General features: G+C 29.9%; 1 pseudogene across 1 annotated transcript; it reads left to right on the top strand.

Moving 5' to 3' along the window:
- The first annotated feature begins 5,786 nt into the window (after positions 1 to 5,786).
- LOC114931723 (uncharacterized) lies at positions 5,787 to 14,779 on the top strand (annotated as a pseudogene). Its single transcript, XR_014924894.1, has 5 exons — positions 5,787 to 5,974; positions 7,782 to 7,950; positions 8,585 to 8,773; positions 13,221 to 13,409; positions 13,867 to 14,779. The product of XR_014924894.1 is annotated as an uncharacterized LOC114931723 (transcript).
- Positions 14,780 to 19,983: the final 5,204 nt, after the last annotated feature.

Below are 19,983 nucleotides of genomic sequence, written 5' to 3'. Positions count from 1 at the left end.
GGCACAGATAATTGAAGAGCTGAGTACCGAATGCAAGATGACAGCCACTGAAAAACCAGAAGTATTCGTTGGGCTGGAAATCGAAAAAGAAAATAGAAAAATCAAACTCACCCAGAAGAGATACATCGAGAAGATCCTGGAAGACTACGGCATGAAGAATGCAAAACCAGAGTCAATACCAATACTGAAAGGTGAAGAAAGCAAAACGACACCGAAGAACAGTCTGTTTCCCTATAGAGAGATGGTCGGAAGCATGTTGTATGTGTCTTCAAGGACAAGACCAGATATCTCCTATACCGTAAACTACAGTAGCAGATACACTAAAAATCATTTGCAGGAAAACATAAATGATATAAAGCATATCATGAAATACCTGAACGGAAATCCAGATCAAGGAATAGAATTCTGTGATAACAAACTCGATGATATACTGGAGGCATACTGCGATGCAGACTTCGCTGGTGATACGGAGACCAGACGAAGTACCACAGGGTACATAATCTTCTACGCAGGCGGAGCGATAACATGGTGCTCAAGAAAACAATCAATTATAGCACTGTCCAGCACTGAAGCAGAATATGTGGCGGCAGCGGAATGCTGCAAAGAGCTATTGTATTTAAAAATTCTATTTGAGGAACTGCTAAACAAAAGGATGAAAATAAAATTAAACATAGACAATCAAAGCGCGATGATGTTGATCACAAACGGGATGATCAACAGACGGTCGAAACATATTGATGTATTATAAAATATCGATTTATACACGACCTTGTCAAAAAGAAAATCATAAAACTGAAATACTGTCTAACTGACGAACAGATAGCAGACTCTCTCACCAAACCGTTAAATAGACAAAAATTTGAAAAATATAAAAAGAATCTTGTGCAGTAGAAAGTGCAAAATTAAGAGGGTGTGTTAAAAGAAATAATTCTGCACGTTCTAAATTACTGAATCAGATTTCGCGGGTCTAGCAAATCATATGGTAATCGATGAGGTGGCGCATCGAAGAAGGATTGGTGGGAGATGTCGCAGAGTGCGTGGATCCCTTGATCTTTTTCTCTCGAGAACCTTTCTGGCGTGCGGAAGCGTGGTCGACCAAGAGCGAGCAGAGCACATGAGAGAGAGGGCAAGGGATAAGTACCTCAATGCGATATCTAATTTAGCATTTATTGAATTGAAAGTTTTTTTTTTGCGTTTGCTGCACAGCGTGTGCATTGCTTAATAAAATAAAGTTAAAGTCTACCACGGTCGCACCACTCTTATAGAAGATGTAAAGAGAGCATTTGTAGTGCAGAACCTGTCGTTAATCAATTAGACAAATTATAGACTTAACATTTAAACAAAAGAATTGTCTCAGAAATTCAATTGGAAACCAGAACATTCTTCATTCCACAGTAAAATATATATATATAAAAACTAACAAATTGATTATTTAGCAAACACCGTCAATAATAACAATGCTCATATTGGAAAAATGATTATACTTCCATCGACATTTGTGGGTTCACCGCGTAATATGTTGCAACATTATCAAGATGCAATGGCTATTGTTCGGAAATATGGAAAACCAGATATCTTTGTTACTATGATTTGTAATCCAAATTGGCGCGAAATTTAAAAAAATTTACTTCCAAATCAACAACCTGCAGATAGGCCAGATATATGTGCTCGGGTATTTAATATAAAAAAGGATTATTTAATCGATATTATTGTTAAACAAAAATTTTTTGGTGAAGTTTTAACATATGTTTACGTAATAGAATTTCAAAAACGTGGATTACCACATATACATTTATTGATTACATTAAAACAGAATTGTAAGATATCAAATTCTGAAATAGTTGATAAATTTATTTCTGCATTAATTCCTGATCCTAATGAAAATGAAAGTTTACATAATGTTGTAATGAAACATATGATTCATGGACCATGTGGAAATTGGTGTTTGATAAATGATAAATGTTCAAAACATTTTCCAAAACCATTTCGACCTGAGACGACTATGGATGAAGATGGTTACCCGCACTATCGTCGAAGAAATAATGAATTGCTGTACGAAAGACCTGGACAATACGTTGTTGATAATCGATATGTTGTTTCATTTAATCCAACGCTTTTACTTTTATTCAATAGTCATATTAATGTTGAAATAGTTACGAGTATACGGTCAGTAAAATATTTATATTTATAAAAGTCATGATGCAGCATCTATAGTTATTGGAGAAAATATAGATAAAACTATAAATTATGATGAAATTCAAGATTTTATTGAAGCTCGGTATGTCGGGCCTGTGGAAGCATGTTGGCGCATTTTAAGTAAACCTTTGCAAGAAAAAAGTCACGCTATATTTCGTTTACCGGTTCATTTACCAAATGAACATAATGTAATAATCGATGACAATATTAATAATGATGCGATAAGATCTGCTGTAGAACGAGTAACAATGTTGTTAGATTATTTTGAGTTAAATGTTCGAGATGAAGAAGCAAAACAATATTTATACAGTGATATTCCATGTCATTATGTATTTAAAAAAATAAAAATTAATGGCAAAATTATTAATCGCTGGGAGAAACGTCAAAAATACTTTAATTGTATTGGTCGTATGTATTCTGTCAGCCCATCTCAGATAGAATTGTTTCATTTACGTATACTTTTATTACATGTTAAAGAAGCTACAAGTTTTCAAGAATTAAGAACAGTTAATAACGAAACACATCAAACTTTCACTGCTGCATGTTTAGCATTAGGACTCATAGAAGATGATGAGGAATGGTATCGTGCAATGAATGAAGCGAAAATTTGGATGATGCCAAGACGACTTCGTAATTTATTTGTACAAATTTTGATTCATTGCCAACCAGGTCATCCAAAAAAATTATGGGATAAGTTTAAAATAGATATGTCGGAAGATTATGCAAGAAGATTTAGACTTATAATAGGAATAAAGAAAGTTTATAATTATATTACTAATGTGCTTCAAATGAGGAAGGTTTAAATATTGCTAATTTTCCTGAATTAGAACAAGAAATTATTGAACAAGAAATAAATAATGAAGAACAAATTGAGGAAGATACATCGATAGGTATGCAACAATATGAACAATTAAATATAGAACAAAAAGAAATTGTTGATACTATTTTAGAAGCAACAATAACAAATAACAATAACAATAATTATTTTTATATCGATGGTCCAGGTGATTCTGGTAAAACATTCATTTATACAACCTTATATTACTTACTTAAAAATAGTGAAAAAATAGTTAGTACGATGGCATTTACTGGTATTGCTGCAACATTACTTCCAAATGGAAGAACAATACACAAAGTTTTTGGGTTACCTGTTCCTCTTTTTGCTGATTCTACATCAAATATTAAAATTCAATCTAAAGAGGCTGAAAAGTTAAAACTTGTAGATGTTTTTATTATAGACGAAGCTCCTATGGCACCTCGTTATGTATTAGAAATAATGGATCGAACATTACGTGATATAATGCAAAATGATTTATATTTTGGTGGTAAAATTGTTTTTCTTGGTGGAGATTTTAGACAATTATTACCTGTAAAAGAAAAGGCTACGCGTTGTGAAATTATAAATTTATCGATAAAATTTAGTAGTTTATGGAAACAATTTAAAATATTTTCATTGACACAAAATATGAGAACTTTACCACAGGAAAAAGAATTTACACAATTTTTATTAAATTTAGGTAATGGTTCTTTAAATGACCATTTAGATAATATTCATATTCCAGAAAAATGTGTAGCAAACGCAAATTCGGATATGGTTAAAGATATGTACGGAGATATTATAAAACATAAACAATATAAAACTATGACTAATTACGTTATATTATCTGCAAGGAATGTTGATGTTGATGAAATAAACGAAAAGGTAGTAAATTTATTGGACGAAACGACAGAGAGAGTTTATACAAGTATAGATACTCTTGAAACGACTGGAGATAATCAAGATATACATAAAATAATTCCAATAGAATATCTCAATTCTTTAAATCTATTGTGTCTTCCACCTTATAAATTACGTTTAAGAAAATACACTATTGTCATGCTTATTAGAAATCTTAGTGTTAATGAAGGTTTATGTAATGGTACAAGATTACTGATTTTAGATTTAGATAATAATTTATTGCGTTGTAAAATTTTAACAGGTAATAAAATTGGAGAAATTGTTTTTATTAATCGTATCACTCTGTATTGCGAAAATATATATCCATTTACATTCAGAAGAAGACAATTTCCAGTGAAATTAGCATTTGCTATGACCATAAATAAATCACAAAGACAGACTTTCGATAAAATTGCAATAGATCTTCGAAAAGATATTTTCAGTCATGGACAACTGTATGTCGCATTTTCACGAGTTCGTTTTTGGGATTCGTTAAAAATTTATTTAAAAGATAATAATGTGACTAAAAAAATCAAAAACTATGTTTATAAAGAAATACTAGATTAATAAAAGATAACAAATAAATATGTGACATATAATTATGTTATAATAATAATAAAAAATAATAAAACAAATAAAAATTTAAAAGATTTTTATTTCAAATATTTAATTTAATTAACGATTATTATTTAATTAAAGATTAATAATTAAATTATTTTAATCAAAGATTAGAAATTATTTTGTTATTTTAATCGTATTTAAAGTGAAAATGAAAACTAACTAAACAATTTTAATTTTTTTCTTATAGCCTATTTATATTGTATTATATATATTTATTTTTTTTAAATTAAAGGATAATATTTATACCATTTTATAAAATTATTATAAAAAGTACACATTTAATACATTTTACAGTATTTTAATTATAAACAACGATTTTTATTTTAATTAATAAAATACATTAAAAGAACATTAAGAACATTAAAAGGACATTAAGAACATTAAGAGAAATTGTGCTTAATTGAATTTCAAAATTATATAACTATTTAAATAAATTGAAATATAGTCAGCGCCGTATAAACCGCGCGGTGATAATTGTCGGTTTTTAATATTTAAAAACAAAGCAGAAATTGAGAAGTTTACAAACCGAAATATTGTACTTAATTAATTTAGTATTTAGGTAATTAGTTAATTAAAGTTTGAAGATAGCGCGCGCTGACGCGCGCGCTATGTGCTAGTCTTTCTTTAAAAAAGGCATGTTAAGTCGATTCTCGAATTTATCGAAGGCCTCTCGAAAGTCTCGCAGTGTATTGTTGCCTCTTTTCCGTCGCTCTGATTGGTTTTTACGGTGTTACATGCTTCGTGTTATTTAAGTACTATTTGTCATTTGACATCGCGAAGGTTATATTAACAGTGCAATGCAAAAATAAAATAAGAGAAAATAATTACGAAGAAGAATTTTTAAGACAAACTTCGAAAGGTAAATACTTACGCGGTAAATATAATAATACTTTCATATATAAAATGTGTTACACACTCACACATTAATATATATATACATCATATAACGCTATTTAAATTCTGTTATATTAATGACATAACCAAAATTTATTTATAACTTATTTACTTTTAATTTATATTATATATTATATATATTATTATATTATATATTATATATTTATATTATATATTATATATTATTTTTTATATATTTTTTTATATGTATATATATATATTACAATTTATTTATATACATATATTAATATTATTTATTTATATTATAAAATATAAATAAATTAAAAATTTTATTATCAGCTTTATTGTAATGTTCTATAATCATACAGATTAATTTAATTATCTTAATTACAGGTCAACATTAATTACTGATTTTCATTAGTAGCAACCAGACGTTTTCACAAGTAACATCGCAATATCGAAGAAGAAAGAATTATTAGAAATAATGCAGGAAGATCTTAGAAAAAAAGTAAAAGAATTAAACGGGATGGAAGTTTTAACTTCAAATGAAGTTTTAAATAATATTCAAGTTTTCGATTCAACTGTGTGAGTATTAAATTTTGATTTAATTATTTCTAATTAAAAACACATTTTTATGTAATTCTTATCATCTTTTACGTATAAAAAAGATTAAATTATAAAGAAAATCATTATTATATGAAATATTTTACAATTTATTTTACAATTAATATACAGAGACAGAAATAGTTTATGATAATTAACTGTTTAATTTATGTTCAAATTGTTAATTATTTATATCGCTTCATTTTTAGAATTGTACTGTTAAGGATTGTTTAACATATAAAATATTTCAACAGATAATTATTTTAATATTTTTATGCATTTTAACATTTTTATACAAAACAGAGCTTGGCACAATTTGCATATATTGATTAATTTTTGAGAGTCACCGTTACCGCCTTCCCTTTACGTCTTAACGTCTTAGCAACGAACTGTTTAACAGCCTAACTAAGCACGTGGCGCTCTGTCTCAGGTACGCATCTCTAACACGACGTGATTCTGTATCTCCCGTGACTGCCAAATATCAATGTTTTTAAATGCGATCTTTAAAATCTTTCTTTTTAAATAGTTTAATCAGTAACAAAATTTTAATTCTTAATTAATAATTACATTTACGATATAATAATCCTAAAATATTAAATTATATGCAATAGATTAAAAATACCTTGAGGATACGGGGGATATGAAATCACGTTGTGTTACATAAATGCGTCGTATCTGAGACAGAACGCTGCGTGCTTAGTTACAGCTGTTAGATGATTTGTTGTTAAAACGTCAAGATGTAAGAGGTAGGCAGTAATTTTCAAAAATCGATCGAAATATGCAAATTATATCAAATTCTGTTGTAGAATAATAAAAAGACAAAAAAAAAATTCCAAAATACAAATTATTTCAAATTCTTTTGTCTTTTACTTGATTTTATATTTTGTTAATATTTTTATTGTTTTTATTATTAATTTAATATTAATATATTTTGCATTGTAAATTGCATTTTATAATGTTATGTAAAAAACTCTTTTCTATTGTAATTTTTTATTGTAAATTTTATATTTTTTATATTTTCTTGTTATTTGCGCGTGTGTGCTACATTTTCTTACATGTATTTCATTACTTTTTTACAACTTATATTCTAAAATATTCTTATATATATACTTTTAAATTTAATTATTCTAAAATTTAATTATTTGATTTTATAAACATTAATATTCTTATATCATGATAATATATGCAATAATTGCAATAAATGTGAGATATTAAAATCAATGATGGAATAATATAAATATAAAATAAAATACGCGAGACGTTTCGACACTAACTTGTGTCTGATTTTTCAGTCGCTTTTTTCTTCAATTTCTAATGTAGTATTTTTTTCCATTCAAAATTCTTTCTTCCTTCATTGTCCATGAGTTAAAATGTGTTTTGATGTGGTCGTTTATATATAAAATCAAATAGTTTAATTTATAAAAATTAAATTTGAAAGAATATTTTATAATTTATAATTTAATTTAAAATTTAATTGAAACATAATTTCTATGGTTTTATTAAAAGACAGTTTGGCATTTTTTTGTGTTGAATCTGAGGAAATTCTCCATTTTTCATACTTTCTAAAAAGTATACGTTACACACATATATAATATATAAATATAATTTATTTTTTTAATATATTTTTCTATTAAAAAATATATAAAAATACTGGAAGAGTATTAAATAATTATTTACATATTATATAATATGTAAAATTTTTTATTTTTATTTTTTAATTTTTAAAATTTTTTACTACTTTAATTTCTCTTTATTTTCTTTATACTTTTTAATTTCTTTATTTTTGTAGTGAGGTAGTAGGCTTTGTAGACGGTATTGAAGCCTCACGTTATGTTGGCGACAAGAAACAATATAAAGTTTTTAAATTTTATATTAATAATGGCGAAGGGAGGCGAGTACAAGTTGTCGTGTGGAATGACGATATTACACCCGTAGAACCACATGTAAAATTAAACCACGTGAGTATTTGTTTTCTCTTTTTGCTTTCTCATAGAGGAAACTTAGTTTTCGTGAAAAAATCTTTCAGATCAATGTGTTCAGAATTTTCCAAACCATCAAAAAATCACATTAAAAAATATCTATGTGTGTGTATGTATGTATATATGTCTGCCGACTCACTTTTCCGAAAATTTAAACGTTTCAAGAATTGTTTGAGCTACAGCACTCCACTTTGGCATACAAATAAAATAGTACAATACTTTTATTTATTACCATTTTTATAAAAATTTATATAGTATTTTAAATCTTAATGCAATTTTAATTTTTCGATAAATGTTTGTGATTGTTCTAACTTCTATAAATTTTGACATATCGAGGTAAATTCTTTTACTTGAATAGAGTATCATTAAAGAATAAAGAATGGTTGCTATTAAATTTAATGAAGATCGGTGATCATTTTTCATAAAATTTTGAATTTTTTAAATAATATAAATTTTCGAATTTTTTACAAAAGAAACATACAAAATAAATAAATACATATATATATATATATATACACGTATGTTATTTATTTAAGAAATTTTTTAAATTTGATTTTAATTCAATAAGTTAATTATTTGTATATTTTTAATTAATATAAAATTTATATTATAGATTATTCATTTAGACGGAGTGCAGGCTCGTACTCCTATTTCATATAATAACGGCAATGTGCCCTATGAGCTACAGATCCAGAGTAATACAACAATCTCCAATTTGGGGAAATATAATATGGAACGAACCAATTTAATCGAACCGAAGCTGTGGAGTTTTGTGATGTAATGAATACATCATCAAGAGTCGGTAAATTACAATTCAATCTTATGCCTTCTCATACTCATGAATTGTTTATTATTATTCTTTTTATTTTTATTCATTTCTCATAATACTATTTAATATTTCAAAAAATATTGAATAAACAAAAAAATGTTTTATACCAAAGTTTTATAACTTCAAGGGAAACGAAGAATGGTATCATTAGTTTGATTTTGGATAATTGTTTGAAGGTCACATGAAGATCAACTTCTATTTTTTAAATGGAAGCTCCTATTTTTGAATACTTATTCTTGTAGCTTATCTCGAAAGCTTTCCAAAACAATATAATAAAATATTTTTCTCTTAAATATTTCTTGAGTTACATAAAATACAAAATATCTTGTGAAACATTCAGTTTTCAGCAATTTTACTTTAATACTTGTGACGGCCCGATTAGCCGTCACTAGCCACACATGGCCAACCAACCACCCGCGCTCATGTAAACGGCCCCTATCGGGGCCACCACATGAACACGTTGGAAATCCGCCTTTTCGCCCCCACCCGTCACTCAACCCCCTCCAAGCGAGTCTTAGAGTGGGGTGGCCCGTCGGGTATAAATAGCGGCGCAGCCGAAGCTTCGACACCAGTCCCGTCCTGGTCCCTCGAGCGTACTCAGGGATCACTCCTTAAATCCCACACTCCAAGTCATCCCGGCCGACGAGCGTTCTCGGTCACCGGGTCCTGTCCGTAAGTCATCCCGGCCGACGAGCGTTCTCGTCGCGTAGGCCGAGTGTTCTCGGTCACCGGGTCCTGTCCGTAAGTCATCCCGGCCGACGAGCGTTCTCGGTCACCGGGTCCTGTCCGTAAGTCATCCCGGCCGACGAGCGTTCTCGTCGTGTAGGCCGAGTGTTCTCGGTCACCGGGTCCTGTCCGTAAGTCATCCCGGCCGACGAGCGTTCTCGTCGCGTAGGCCGAGCGTTCTCGGTCACCGGGTCCTGTCCGTAAGTCATCCCGGCCGACGAGCGTTCTCGTCGTGTAGGCCGAGTCTCATCCGTAATATTTTTATCTGTAAATTGTAGTGAGAAGTCGTGTCCGCGTCCGTAACATCTGGTCGCGTTTCATCTGTTATGCGATACTCTGTATTGATAGACTAAACCACGGGTCAACCCCTGAAAAGTGGCCCGAATAAACTATACTTTTACCAGAACAACCGCGTGTTATTGCAAATCTGAGTCTCCCCTCTTCCCGAATCCTGGCACCGACGAGCTAATCCGTGGCGTCGGGAAAGGTGCTTCGTTACATACTTTTATGCATAGAATAATGAAACCAATCAATTAGTGTAAAAAAATACATAGTTGCATTAAAAAAAAGTGTGCAGTTGCAGTGGCAAATTACTTACATTTTTTTAAATACTTATTTGTTTTTTTTATATCAATTAATTGGTCTCATTATTCCGTGCATAAAAGTATTAAAGTAAGATTACGGAAAACTGAATATTTTACAAGATAATTTTATGTTTTATGTTAAAAAATTGTAAACATCTCAAAAAGTACTTAAGAGGAAAGTATTTTATTATAGTGTTTTGGAAAGTTCTCGAAATAAGCAACTACAAGAATATGCATTAAAAAATAAGGGTTTCCATTTAAGAAATTGAAAGTGACCTTCACGTAAGATTCAAACGATTATGCAAGATCAAACCAATGATATCCTGTCTGTCTCCCTCAAAGTCATAAAACTTTTATATAAAACATTTTTTTCGTATTTTCTATATTTTTCGAAATATTGGTGTAGACCGATTAAATCGAACATCCTGAATATATACATATACAGGATGAATCTGATAAAAAGTCCACCACGTTTTTTTCAAAAACGATTAGAGATAGGGGAAGATATAGAAAATATCTATTTTCAAAATTAAGGTTTAAAATATCGATTTACAAATCTTATTACTTTGATTTTGGATGACGTTACCAAGATCAAAGTAAAAACATCTTGAATTTTTTAAATAAGATCATCATATATTTTTATTATTTTATAAATTGATTTCTTGTAATATTCTGTATAAGAAGTTATAAAAGAGTAGGATGATTAAAAAGTGAATATATAGATTATAAAATATTTTATAGTTTAATTTTACATAATCTTACATGAACTGTGAAATTTCTCTTAAAATATTCATTTTTTGATAATCTTATCTTAATATTTTTATGAATAAAATAATGAGAAAAATCGATTAGTCTAGAGAAAATACATAATTGTTTTTAAGAAAAAATATGTAATTTTCAACTAGAAGCCATTTTGTACATAAAAGTATTAGGATAAGATTATTGAAAAATGAATATTTTACAAGATTATATATATATATATATATATATATATATATATATATTGTATATATATATATATATAATATATATATATATATATATATATGTTCAGAAGTAAGTTAACCCCGGGTCAAGACTTTTATTATTTGTTCAAAAATAATGAAGAAGTAGGTCGGTAATTTTGAAATTCTATAATTTTTTATTTAATCCGGCACGGGGCAGCACGCACTGAACCTACACGCCGCGCTTCGAGCGTTCGATTATCGAATCGATCGGGGATGAACTGCCTCGTCATCGAACTTGGTCATTCGCTCCCGGCTCGACTTTGCGAACAGTCACATGTGGGTTTTCTCGTCGCGATTCTAATTGTTCGTAGCTCGTTTGATTAATAAAAAAAATAGTCAGAGTGATCTCCCGCTGGGATTCAGTGATATGTGAGATGTGAAATACGTTCACTTTGACATTCGTTAATTAACGGTAGCAGCAAGGTGCACCGTTATATACGCGACATAAAGTTTGCGTTTAAGACATTTTCAACGAAGCGATATTCAGTGATTTTGTGTGACCAGAATTCGCGCGGCGGTGAAATATCAAGGTGCCGAAATCCGATCGTTTACACGCACGTAATAATTGTATTAATTAAAAGTATCTGTTCGATACATGAGGTTCGCGCGTGTTCGTTTGGCACGCGTAGATCACGTGAGTTGGCGCGCGCAGATCACGTGATCAGTCACTTGGGACTGACACCTGATGTCGTGATTGTGTTTGCGTTCCTTTTTTTCATCCCTTCGAGCCCGTGGTGCTCAACGCACTGTAACGTTTTATGTGATCAGTGACTATCCATGTTAAATGAGACAATTTGGTTCGCGATTTAATATCGCATTCGCCGCAATCGGCAACGTGTACGAAATCTTAAGGTGAGATTTCGAAAGATTCGATACATGAGTTTCGAGCGTGTTCATCGTCAATAGCAATTGTTATGCAACAGATAGTCTCTCGGTGGTTCCATGCAACACATGCTAGATACTGTTAGAGATCGTCCTTCTCTGATTGGATTACGATCTCGAGTGCGTTCGGTAACGACATCTTGCTGTGATTACGCCGTTAGGTGTCGCTATCTTTTGGGAACGGGACGTTCCCCTCTTTTTTTGTTTTTCACTAACGTTGTTACTGTCTGTACCCCGCGACTCGCGTGTGACTGTCTCGTAATTCTTTTCTATTCTTTCTTGTATCTTTGAGCCAGAGTAACAATTAAATAATCTTACTTGAGACTGAAACGCATTCGTTCTCTCGATTAAGTTGAGTACCTGTCCTACTGTCCCTCTCAACAGATACCATATAGCGAGATATCCCGGACTGCTTAGCAATCACGTCGTACGTGTTCTCGCGGTGACTATTTTATGAGCTAAAGATTTTATGTAAAAGTTTCAAACTAATTTGCGTTTATGTATATTGTGATTCCCGGACAAATTTAATTTAATTAATAAATGGATTGTTTTTGTGTAATGTGTGCATATAATTCAGTATTCTGGTTCTCGATTCGGCACGCGGCTTAAATCATTACCTATCCCGCGCACCAATCGGAGCGCATCCACCCTCCTTAAGATACACTCCACTTTGAACCTTCTTGTGCAACCGATACACGAGACGGATTTCGACGATCGGATTTACAACCCGATTGTCAGTGTCCGTAGCTTCGTGCGCGAACGTTCAACATCAACAATCGAGCGTACGCGCAAACAATATATATATATTTCATAATTTATGTAAGATTATGTCAAATTAAAATATGAAATATCTCGTAAACTATTCACTTTTTGACCTTTTTACTTTTATAACTTTTTATACAGAATATTATAGAAATCGATTTGTATAAAATAGTATGGTGATTCTATTTAAAAAATTCAAGTTTTTGTCTTGACCTTGGCAACACCATTTAAGGTCAAAATGATAAGATTTGTAAATAGATATTTTTAAACCTATAATTTTGATAATGTATATTATTCTTTATATCTTCCTTTATCTTTAACCTTTTCTTTTTGAGAAGAACGTAATGAATTTTCTATTAGACTCACTCTGTATATATGTTTATATATTTATATGTTTATATATTTATATGTTTATATATTTATATATTTATATATGTTTATATATTTTTTCTTTTATAGCATTAGAGGGCTATATAAAGTCCAATTTTGGACCAATTTATAAAACTAATTTGAATAAGAAAATTGGATGTGGATCCATCACTGATGGGTACTTTAAATTAGAAGTACATATTACAAATTTTGAAGAAAACGATTATGAACTTATGAAAAGAGATAAAATTAAAGTAATTGGCGAGATGCAATATGCAAGTAAGAAATGTTTAAATATTTATTATTATTATTATTAATTTCAATTTCATTAATTTTAAACTTTCCTGCTTTAATATTTTGATTTTGTAATCATGGTGTTTCAAAAAAATATAATAATAAATTTAAGGGCTTCTTAAAAATGTTTTTGTGAATCAAAAAATGTCAATAAATTTATATCTTCGATTATCAACTAAATTAAAGAATTATCGACAAATTTATTTATTTTTTGAACTTACAAATTTTCAAACAACATTAAATTAACAAATTTTAAATTCAATAACATTATTAAATATTTAAGTAATTGTTTAAAATAATTTCCTTGTTTCCTTTCCTTCGTATACACACACATTTCACAGCAATTTTTTTATGATTATATGTTAATACCTTTATTCTTTTTTGAAATTATACATATATATTTTATTTTTATATATAATAACTGTGTAATAATTATTTACAGTTGATCCACCGTACTTTTCAGTACAAAGTCTAAAAGACATTAAGAAATTAGAAGAGCGAATGTCTTTGACTACTATAATAAATGTTAATCGCACGTTAAAGAAAAAGAAATTTGAAGAAAATTTATCACAATAGGTAAAAATTATATCATCATTAAAAGTAATAAGTGTAATCGGTGTGTGTGTACAAGGTGAGTCAAAAGTATGTTTAAAAAATTTGTGTATTCTTGCATAAAAAGGAACAAGCTCACAAATTTTGAAAATAATATTTTTGATTCACCTTATATCTGCGTAGAGAGAAACAGAGAATGCAAACTTCTCCATTTGTTTACATAAACAGCTTCAGTAAGCAACCACTACGAAGTAGCAAATAAATGTATAAAAAATGTTTAAAACTCATTTTAAAAGCTATTTAAAAAATGTTAAAATAATTGGTTAAGTCCCTTTTTATTCATTAAAAAAAGTTTACTTTTATATGTTAATGTATTATAAATATTAATTTAACGTTTATTAAATATTTTATATATTTTTATATTTTTTAAAAATATTAATAAAATAAATATGTAATAAACGTTAAATAAACATTTATTTTATTAATATTTTAATAATAAAATATTAAATATTTAGGTTCTCTTAAATATAAGGTTCTCGGGTTCGATTCCCGATTCAGCCACTTTCGGATCTATATTTTTCTCGTATTTATTTCTTTAAGGGGGCTCAGAGGGGGTTCAATAGAATTAAATCTCACACAAAGATGAGATTATTCCATATATTTAAGTCTTGGCAGTGACCAAGTAAAATTCGTGCCTTGTGTGCGTGCGTGCGTGCGTGTGTGTGTGTATGTGTGTATGTGTACATACTGAGAACAAAGAATCCCTGGAAAATGTAGAAAATAATAAGTTATACAGAAAAGTATTTTGGATAAAAGTTGCAGAGTTTATGAAGATCTAATTACAGATGTTATTATTTTGACATTGGATGACGTTGGCATAGTCAGGACAAGATCATCTTGACTTTTTTGAACATTTACTATAATGTATATGTTTATTTATGTGGGATATGAATTTGACTAGGTTCGATGGAAAATCCAGAAAATGGTTGTTTTTTCCACAATAAAATGTAATATAGATATTTTATTGGGATTTACGCGAATACAGAATTTTGAAGGAATGAATATATATATATATATATATATATATGGCCTCGACGGCAGTCGTCACGATCTTTTCCATGTGTTCGCTCGCACGATCTTTTCCCGACTGCCGGGTCGCTCCCGATCGCGTTAAAACGCCCGAGTTTTCACGGGCATCGCCGAGGTCCGTCGAAAACCCTCGCGGAACAATATAACGGGTGGAGCGGACAAAAAGCCGTGCTCCATCCCACATTTATATAATATATAATTATTGTATATTTTTCTATACATATTGGATACTTGAATCCATCAAACTATTACTGCCTTTTTTGCAAAATGTTATTTCTTCCCTCGCCACACTTACTTCGATTGTTATTTCAATTTTGACAGCTGTATCAAGAAGTTAATTATGTTCATAAAGTAAGTATATATGTCATTAAAAATATATAATCAACAGAATAAATGGCGCGCGCGAAGCGCGCGCTTTGTTTTGTTCTAGTCTATAATAAAAAATGTCATTTGTACCCTGAAGTGCCTGTTATATCGCTTGTAATTGTTGCCGCTTTTCCGCGTACGTGATTGGCGGTCGATGCTTTCGTTAAAGAAAGGTGTGAACGTAATTACTGAAAGTTCGGTGACAGTTCGATGACATCTCGTGACACATCGTGAATGGGGTTAATGAATAAAACAATTGTTAAGAAATGGGAGGTAATATATATGTAATATATACATATAATAATATACACATATAAAATATGATATATATAAAAATGCACATATATAATATTCAATAATATATAATATATATAATATTAATAACAGAGAGAAAAAATAGAAAAAAGAGACAGAGAGAGAAGAGAAAAAGAGGAAATCTACTGTTGCGGATTGCGCTGATAATACAATTTTGATCGTGAATAGAGTGGAAGAGGGGATTGACTGTTAACAGCGGAAATATCGTTTAAAAACACTTTATTCGGCATTTCACAGATAACTAAAGTTCACATGTAACAATTAAGCACACTCGACGAACATAATGATTCTTATAAAAGGTCCTAATATTTAGAAAAATTAATTATCTCTTTAAATGACTGAAACTAATTCAAAAATGAATTTGAACTGGTCCTCAGTTTGATAAGAAAATATATTGCAAAATAACGTGTTAATATCTAACATAATGATTCGTACATTATGGGTCCTATTTGGAAAAATTACAGCTATTATATGGTGGAAAAAAAATTCAACGGGAACGTACGGAAATCTTGCGCTTGATCGGACTTGCTGCGCGCGTACACGATGGAAATCTTGGACAGAACTATACGGTAGTCCCGAACGCGACGGAAATCTTCTCGTTTGTAACAATGTTAACGAAAGATCGCAGCGATCAAGAGCCGAATGCGGATGCGCGACGCACCGTTCGCGAGATCGAGGTCTTGGAGAGTCTCCGTAACGCTGTAATGTCGGAGCACGTGGTGACACGTGCAGTAGTAACGGCAGCCGAAATGTGCGTGTAGTTCACAAAAATGAACGGAACTGACTGAAAATATCGCGGGCACGATATTATACAAATCTTGCCGGCGGAAAGGAATCACTTTCGTAGCTCGACGGATTATTTTAACAACACGGAATACGAGTTTTCGGTAACTAGATGACGTGTTAATACACCAAGAGCCGGAACGGAAGAAGAAGAAGGATATTAGCGACTCAGATAGGCAGAAACGGGGGTGCGCGACAGATCATACACAGCGCACTCGAGTTGGCGAAAAAGAACCGCGAATGCGAATTACACTGAGGCGTGACAAGGATCGGCTACGCGCGATGCCTCGTTCGCGAGGAAAATTTGTGATTTGCGAACTCAACGATTGACGCGTCTCAATATGTCCGATCGCGCGACATTCAACGTTTCGCGGAGACTCTCAAGCATATTAAACGGTTCCGGAACACCTACAAATTATAGACATCGAAGAATTGGAAAAAAAAGAGATTAAGAAAGAGGAAATGAGAAAGGGAGGTAAAGCTTTATATATTGTAATAGCTGTAATTTTTCCAAATTTTAGGACCCATAATGTACGAATCATTATGTTAGATATTAACACGTTATTTTGCAATATATTTTATTATCAAACTGAGGACCATTTCAAATTCATTTTTGAATTAGTTTTAGTCATTAAAAGTGATAATTAATTTTTCTAAATATTAGGACCTTTTATAAGAATCATTATGTTGGCACGTCATATTTTAATATTTTTCATTATCGAACTAAGGCCTATTTAAAAAACGTATTCCCATATTTTGAGGCCCACTTTCATTTATTAATTAGTTTCAGTCATTTAAAACGATAATTAATTTTTTCCAACTTTTATGACTCCATGTGTACGAATCATTATGTCAGGTATATTGACACGTCATATTTCAATATTGTTTCTATTTGAGGACCACTTCGATGAAGTATTCCAATATTTTGAAACCCAATCTTTCCCTTTTTAATTAGTTTCAGTCATTAAAAGTGATAATTAATTTTTCTAAATATTAGGACCTTTTATAAGAATCATTATATTGGGTATAGATACGTCATATTTTAATATTTTTTATTATCGAACCTATTTAAAGAACGTATTCCCATATTTTGAGGCTAGTTCTTTCATTTATTAATTAGTTTCAGTCATTTAAAGAGATAATGAATTTTTTCCAACTTTTATGACTCAATGTGTACGAATGAATATGTTAGGTATATTAATACGTCATTTCTCAAAATTTTTTATTATCAAAGTGAGGACAATTTCGAAGACGTATTCCCATATTTTGAAGCCCGCTCTTTCATTTTTTTAATTAATTTTAGTCATATAAAGCGATGATTAATTTTTTCAAATTATAGAACTCATTGTCAGTATATGAATCATTATGTTAGTTTTTGACAGAACATATTTAAATATTTTATATTATCAATCTGAGGACCATTTAATAAACGTATAACTATATTTTAAAACCCGTTTTTTTATTTTTTTTAATTAGTTGTACTCATTTAAAGCAATAATTTAAATTAAAATAATAATTTTAAAAAATTAAAATAATAATGAAAATTAAATTACGTATTCCCAGAGAATTACTGCAGTGACTTCTCTTTTTTTTAATTAATTAATATTAAATACTAATATTTAAAAAAAAAATAATACTAATCTTAGGAAAAACAAAACAAATATTATAAAAAATAAAATTAATATCATAAAAAGTAATACTAATATAAGGAAAAATGTATTTTTGGCAAGTTTTACAGTATTAAAAGTTAATATAAATATGAGAAATAGCGCGCGTTTTTGTTTTAAATTTTAACGCAATTTTAATTTTTCAAAAAATGTTTGTTGTTACTCTTCCATAAATTTTAATATATTGGAATACATTTTTTTATATAAATAGACTATTATTATAAGATTGGTTTTGAATTTGGCGATAATCGATGAAAAGGTCCATTTTTTATAAAATTTTGAATATCTTGACAAAAGTTGTTTTAATTTTTGTAAATTCTATGATATCAACATAAATACTTTTATATGAATAGATTATTATCGAGGAAAGCGCGCGCGTTAGCGCGCGCTGCGTGCTAGTTCCTTTCTAGAAAAGCATGTTAACTGTGAATTCAATTTGTATCGAAGTTTTAAAGCCTCTTTTTCGCGACGCTGATTGGTTGTCTCGAAGTTTATTTCGCGGCTTGAATCACAACCAAGATTGTTTGACAGTTGACAGTTTAACGGTTTGCGGTTAATCATTTAGCATAACATAAAGAAGATAAAAGATAAAAATATAATAGAAGAGATATAAGAGAAAGACAAGATTCCCTTTCTAAAAAAGGCATGTTATTTATTCTCAAATGTATCGAAGAATTGTTGCCTTTAATCCGTGATGCAAATTGATTCCGTCATAGCGTTTTCTTCGTGAGCGGCTGTCATTGCATATTTTGACAGTTGTATGTATCGAGGGGTTAGTGTAGTGATAGTAATGATTGAGTGGTTTCGACTACAGTTTTTCAGTTAGAAAGGGAAATAGAAATTTGGTAAATTAAAATTATGTATATATAGAAATTCAGTTAATTTAGATTATGTACATATATTTCTATTAGAAGATATAATACCAAAATTGAAATCAAGATTTACTAATATTACAGATGTATTATCTATGTTAAATATAACAACAAAGGAAATCGATAACAGTAATACTGACAACAAGATTTTGAAGGAAATGATTGAAAATTTAAATAATATAATATAGAAATAATGAATAATACAAACACAAAATCGCTATGTACGATTAGCAATAATATTAATACTGAAGATAGTTATATTCCGAAAAAAGTTTATAAAACGCTTGATACTAATTTAACGAAACTTGTAGAAAAAAATGGAAAGTACAATTCTGAAATTTAGTCACCATGTCAAATCGATCTTTCTTTCAAAAGTAATAAGGAAAATGATAGCTTCGTGAATTTAGAAAATAAGTTGAATATCACTAGATTTCGTATTATATGCAAATTGCATATTTGTTATTTTTACATATTCTACAAGAACATTAATAATATGAATAAATTATAATTTTTTAAATTAATAAACATTAATTAGTTGAAACTGTTGAGGATTCAAATGCTCGCGTGACATTATCCATAGCGCTCAGGATCTTTACCGATTATCCTGAGCTTTCTTATCAACCGCTCTTCCGGTTATCTCACATCGGGTGTCGCTACCGTTGACCCCTCTGTAGCATTCATCATCCACACCTTTCATTTACACTCTACACTTTTATTACACCTTACACTTTTCACTGCACTTTTACACTTTTTACATCTTTATACATTTGTAATAACTTCAATTCATTAATATACATAATGTTTTTAAGAAAAATCGATATTTCCATAACAACACATTCATTCATTTATTTGTTACATATTAATTCTTTTTGTTCTTTCGCTTTATACTTTCAATGAATAAACATTACTTTTTCA

This window comes from Nylanderia fulva, unplaced genomic scaffold, assembly GCF_048542155.1.
Source record: "Nylanderia fulva isolate GAGA-0341 unplaced genomic scaffold, ASM4854215v1 Scaffold260, whole genome shotgun sequence".
Lineage (NCBI taxonomy): Eukaryota > Metazoa > Arthropoda > Insecta > Hymenoptera > Formicidae > Nylanderia > Nylanderia fulva.
This window is presented reverse-complemented; position numbering and strand designations above follow the sequence as displayed.